The sequence below is a fragment of the Lygodium microphyllum genome, chromosome 25 (assembly GCF_053477565.2).
Source record: "Lygodium microphyllum isolate KBCC chromosome 25, Lygodium_microphyllum_v1.1.10, whole genome shotgun sequence".
NCBI lineage: Eukaryota > Viridiplantae > Streptophyta > Polypodiopsida > Schizaeales > Lygodiaceae > Lygodium > Lygodium microphyllum.
In genome coordinates, this window is record NC_141159.1 from 7052709 (window position 1) to 7059245 (window position 6537).

The following is a 6537-nucleotide window of genomic DNA, read 5'->3' on the forward strand; positions in this document are numbered from 1 at the left end:
TTCCTCATCAATAAGGCTAAACCTTGTTTGTAAAGTTGTTTTAGTAGCATTGGAAGCCTCCAGTTCCTCCTCCTCCATTCCCTCTAAAGACAACTTCCTTTTAGTCATCCTCATTACTCACAAAAGAAAAACTAAAAAACAAAAACAAAAATAAGGGGCATAATATAAATCCACATTTACTCATATCTAGTAGAATAAAGAAAGATTGCTAAAAAAAATTAAGAAAATACAAGATGAATGAAATGAATTAAAACTACATGCAATAGAGAAAGCATGAAATTCCAAGTCTCATCGATCAAACTTTATTTAACATTTATGACTCACGAAATGCGAAAACAATGATTCAGACTGCCTCACAGTTCACAAAATTAAGTTTCACAAGTCACTCATAAAAAAATTAATGAATTTGCGTTTTATACATCTGAAAAATTTCTCAACCAGATCAACACAACGCTAATTTGATTGCATTGCAAAATTATTCTTCAGCGCAAGGCTACTCAAGAAGGTTTCATCGCCCAACAGACGCACAGAACCCTCAAGAATGTAAGTTTTTTGCTCAAATAGGAGTAAGCTCTGAATCCCTTGACGATTTCTACCAAATCATCCCCAAAAATGCTGAACGTATGAAACGCGATGGGTGCTAGGTTTCTCTTGTCCATGTGAGGTCTCCTTGTATTTCGTACGACTTAGCTTGCAACACTGTTTCTGTTGTGACATGGGTGTAAGCTTTTTCTTGTCCATTTAGGCCATTCTCACATTTCATATGTCATGCACATGCACATGCACATGCAGGTTATAGAACTTTCAATATCCTTTATGACCTTTCAATATCTTCGAAATGCATGTGTCTGTTGTTACAAAGTAAAAATGTTTAGGGTAAATAATGTTACCCATAAAGTAGTCTAAAAGCTGAGTCGAACTTTAAAACTTCAAATATAAATTCCTTGAAATATAAAATTTTCTCCCTGATAGTGAGATGGAAAATGTTGCTAGAAGATACTAGGTGAAGCTACTAAGTAATTGGATACCACATATTTTTCTTTGAATGATATAGCAAGAATTTTTACGTATGAAACACGATGAGTGTTAGGGTTCTCTTGTCCATGAAAGGCCTCTTTGCATTCCATATGACTAAGGCTTGCCATGATTTTGTTGTGATGTATGATTGGTGTTATGTTCACTTCTCTGAGTGATGCCTCCTTGCATTTTATATGACTTGAGCTTGCATTGTTTCCCTTGTGTCGTATGAAACGTGATATGGTATTAAGTTCCTTGGTCTAAAACTCCTCTTCGCATTTCATACGTTTTGTACATTGTTTGCTTGCTACTTAGTGATTGTAGACAAATTGATATGAGCGATTAGTAGATCTTGTCTAATTTGTTTGTATTATTTGTTTTTTTGAATGTTTTAGATGGCTAGAACTAAGGCCATTGCAAGAAAGCAAAAAGTTGATCCTAGAGGTATTGCTTCAAAGATCCATCAATCTCCAAGCCTTCCAAACTTACAAGGAAATCAAAGCCAAGACAAAAGTTCTCACAGCATGTGAGTGTCTTAAGGAGACCAGAAGTGCAATGAAAGCCTTGAATAATGCAATTCCAAACTTGTCTTTTCAGAGGCTTATCAAATAAATCTATGACAAGCATAGTCTACATAGTTTTAGATAGACTAGGGTAGGTCTCAACTGTATTCAGGAGGCTACAAAGGAGTTTTTGATTGAGTTTTTCCAAGATTCTTATATCTATGAGTGTTGCTCATGCACATAGGGTTACGCTTATGGATATAGACATGATACTTCTCAGGAGACTAAGATATAGGTTTTCAAAGGTCCTTGAATCAATACCTTTTTCTGATGTGAAGGCTTTCAATATTTTAAATATGCCTCCATATAGAAAGATGAAAAATGATCCTAGTCTGAAGGTTGAAGATATTACGCATGTAAAGAACACAAGACAACATGAGAAAGAGGAAAATGCCACAGTAGAGCAGGGAGATAAATGGAGGGAGTATAAAAGAAATAAGGAAGAAGAAAAAGAAGCAGAACAACTCCCATCTTTTGAAGAGGAGTTATCTACCCTTCTTGAAAGGGCGGACCCTAAGGACTTCAATGTTTCTTGCTTTTTATCGGGTGATATTAACAAAATATATGATATGGTATTTTTGGACTCTAATTGTGTTCAAATTGTCGAGAATAAAGTGAGAGAAGTAAATAACTCGATTCTTCTTGCTGGGATGAGGTAAAGTTTACCAAAATTTATTTTTACTCACCATATTTTTCTAGCATTAGACTTTCATGTTGATACTTACTATCTCCATTCCTTTGCTACGTGTGTAATGCATGAGCTTCCCTTCGAAATACAACAAAAGATTGAGGTTCTTGATCCATCTATCTCATACTATATGAGGAATGAGCTTGATGCAAGTGCTTTTGACCATTGGTGTTAACCCCAACACGAAGAAAGCAAAAGGAAATAAAAAAGATGCAGGGCAAAGACAGAAAAAAGGTAGCTCGACTGAAGAAAGAAGAGGAGGAAAGGCCAAAAGCGCAAGGACGAAATGTGCATTTTAAAATACAAAGGGCACCTTGAAATCTTGTAAAAGAGTGCCAGGCGGTGGAAAATCCGGAAAGCTAAAACAGAAGACAAAGACAAAGGCCAAGGCAAAGAGAAACAGAAGACAAAGGCGCACAAGGAAAAGCGCAAGTCAAACTATTGTAAAAGAGCGCAAGCGCATCATGGTTTAATTCAAGGAGCGTCGGGCTCTCACCTGTGCAATTTGTAAATGTAGACGGGCGGTGGAAAGGAAGCTAGGAAGATAGAAGGACAATGGGAAAAAGGGCCTAGGCTACAGCTGGCCATGTAAAAAAGGGGAAAAGGGGATGACCGCCCAAAAGGGATTTAGGGTTTTGTATATAAAGTTGAAAAGTGAATGAGAAGCTCATTCTTTGGTGTGTGGCAAAAGGAGTCCTCATCTTCTTCTCTTCTTCTTGCTTGTTAGTCCTCTTGAGAGAGGGAGTGTGAGAGTGTGAGGGAGTGAGTGTGTATGGGAGTGAGGGATCAAGAGGGTGAAGCTCTTCACCATCTCCTCTTCTCTTCTTCTCTTCTCTCGCGCACGCGGCTTTGGAGGATGGAGCTTGGAGATGGAGGAGGCTTGAGGATGCTTGAGCTAGCATTAAGAATCGTGGAGCTATTGAGGTGTGCGAGGGAGGAGGCTACTCACATCGGCATCAAGATAAGCTCACTACATTCGTAGGATCGATGGCTCGTCGGTTAGGTGAGAGATAGCCATTGGAGCTCGCTTGAAACGCTTGAAGCAATAAGCGGTCCGTGGGTCTTGGCCGTTGAGGAAAGCTCCTACATTTTGGTTCTGTTGCCGGGACCAACGGATTCAAGCTTGAGCACTTGTGCGCCTCATATCGAGCATCGAAGTAGGGGATTCATCCCCAAAACGGAGCTTGAGATAGGTAGGAAGTTTGGGTGTTTTTGATCTTCAAAACAAGTAAGTATTTTGGGATATTTTGGTTGTTTGATGATTGGAAAACATGGAGAAATTATTTCAGTTTTTTGCTTTCGATTTTTGTTGCGTTTAGAGTAGGCTAGCATTAGGAAATCACATCCGAGAGGCATAGGGTTTACTGCTGTAAAACATGGAGAAAATCGGGGAAAACAAGTGGAAAATGGAGGAAATGCTCATTTGAATGTGTAGGAATCGCAAGGAGAGTGATCGGTAACATCCGGGTAATGTTCAACAGGGGTATAAGTTCTTGGAGGGCAAGGAAATCCTCATTTGCAACTAGTTGTGAGAGAGAGAGAGAGAGAGAGAGAGAGAGAGAGAGAGAGAGAGAGAGAGAGAGAGAGAGAGAGAGAGAGCGCTTGGGTGACCCATTTCGATCGATCAGTACGAGGAGTTACGTTGCTATCGGCGATCCCCAGATATATAGATCTCTTCCCCATCACTCGAGCATCATTCCTGTTGAATCTTGTAGCTTGTAATAATCAATACCTTAAGATTTCTGACGATTTCATGCTCGAAAGTGCGTTCGGGTCGGCGGAATGGGACACTCGATCTAGTGTCCGATTCTCAGAATCGGACGCTCGGTGGACAACCGTCCGATCGGACCACTCGGACCAACCCGTCCGATTTTGAAAATCGGACCATAGGAAATTGAACCACCTGTCTGATCGGACGCCTCCTCCGATCGAGGAAATTGGACCCACCCCTGTCCGATTTGTATCAGACCCACGGATTAGGACACGTCAACAATCGGACCACCCACCTGGTCTGATCGGACCACTTGTCCGATTTTTGAAAATCGGACACTTGACCCCTGTCCGATTCTGAGAATCGGACAGCTCAAAATCGGACCCACCTGGTCCGATTCTGAGAATCGGACCACTGGTAAATCGAACCACTTGTAAATCGAATGTCCGATTCTCAGAATTGGACACACCCTTAGGCAGAAAAAAGAAAACATAAAAAATTGACCCCCGCGACCGAATAGAAGTGCAACCCGCTCCAGGACAACATAGCGAACGCCTTGTAGGCAGTTCCCGACGTAGGAGTCACGACTAAGGGACAGGGGAACAGTGTTGGAGCCCTCGCCAACGACCTAACGCGTTGAGAACGGAAATCCAATCGTAGGACCTGTGATTGACCCCCGAGTGAACAGCAAGAAGCATCACAGACCCTAGAATCTGCTCGAACGGCCAGGACTTGAGCGACGAAGCTTATCAGGCCCTCTAACTTAGACCCTCGGGCAGTAATGGCCCTACACGAGCATGGAGGCTCCCTTGTAGACGAGCAACCAGAAGCTCGCACTCGAATAGGGGCAAACAGAGACCCTAGAACCTTAACGAGCCAATCTAGCCATCAAGGGCAAAAAGGCCACACCACGAGAACACAAAGACACTGTGTTCAGACCATGCCTAGTCATAGCGAAATGCAACATCAGCAAGCTACAAATGCCAAGATGACTAGACATGACACTCTTGATGAGAGATGTACCTTGAGCAACACTGCATAGGCAACCCAAGACATTGGTGGAGAATCCACGTCCGGTCATGCAAGTGGGGACTCAAGGGCATCTGTCAGAAGACTTAAATTTACAAGCCAAGACCCAGAAGATGAAGACATAGTACCACTTGCTTATCTTAGGGTCGAACTCACCGCGAAAAGAGAGCATACTATTGATGCTCTGATTGATGGAGCAGATTTTAACATCTTGACCTATGAATCATGGACCCTACTAGGCCAACGAGAGCTCACACCGACTAGTGCAACTCTTAGCCCTTATGAGGGACACCTACAAGCACTCATAGGGAAGTGCAAAATCCTTGCGACAATTGAAACGGAAAGCTTGCCTATCCTATTTCATGTTCCTCCAAATAGTGCTAGATGTGGGAAAGAAACCCTTCTAGGAAGACCCTTCAAAAGGGCAACCAAGTGTGAGGCCGACTATGTAGCACAGAGGATACACCTGACACTACCGGGTGTAAGGATAGTCATGACCTTTAGCGAGGGTGAGCTCATTGAACCTCGAGGAAAAGGCAAGCAAGGTGCTGACACAACAGTCAAGCTTGCTGACGAGAGCAAGGACTTGTTGGAAGAGTTAATACACGCACAGGTCGAACAACGAGAACCAGCGAGTGAGGCCATGCCTGAAACAAGAAGGTCACGAGATGATGCCAAGGACGGGCTTGGGACTTACAAATATCGTAGAAGACCCCAAAAGAAGTCCAAGCCTTATAGACGTAGGCATCGATGGAGGGTCAGTACAACGCCACGATGGATACCCAAAGCGTTGCTTCGTGCTCAAGGATATTATGCAGGCAACCAATGGATTTGGGTACCAAAACCCCCTGCTAAACCACCTCTATCAGAAGCCCCAATTATGTCAAAAGCAAAGAGGCGTAGGAGGAAATCTAAACGAAAATCCAAGTCTCGAACCAAAAATATTGGAGTGATTGAGCCCCTCACGATTGAAATCAAGAAACCGAATATGACCTATCAAAAATTAGATCCTCAGCCTAGCGTGCTTAGCAAGCATATATCAGAGGTAACTGTCGAGCGCGCACAAGGTCCACTAGTGCCCAAGGAGCCTTCGACTTCCCAAGAGTATAATGAGCACCATAGGCACAACATTGCTCATGATAAGGCCGATTACTCAACAAAGCTAATGACAGAATCACCTAACAATCACGAGAAAATCCTCCAGTCAGTGCCAAGTCCATGTAGGAGTCCCAAATGGACGCGGGAAGCACGGTAGCAGCAGCCTCGTACCGCTGCTCAACTTGCACAAGTGAATGCGCAAAGGGAAACAAAAGACACTATCACTTCTGATCTTGCTAAGGACTTGACATCGCAGTCTACCAATGGTAGCTAGTCCACTGTACTGGCCACCACTACTTCCAATCAGGGACCACAACAGTCGCAGCCTTTGGCCGTGACAACGCCCCTTGTGGAACGTGTCCTTAGTAGTTTACCTGTGAAGGAGGTGTCGCGACCTACCTCCTTAACAACTCCAGCACTTCCAAAGCGCC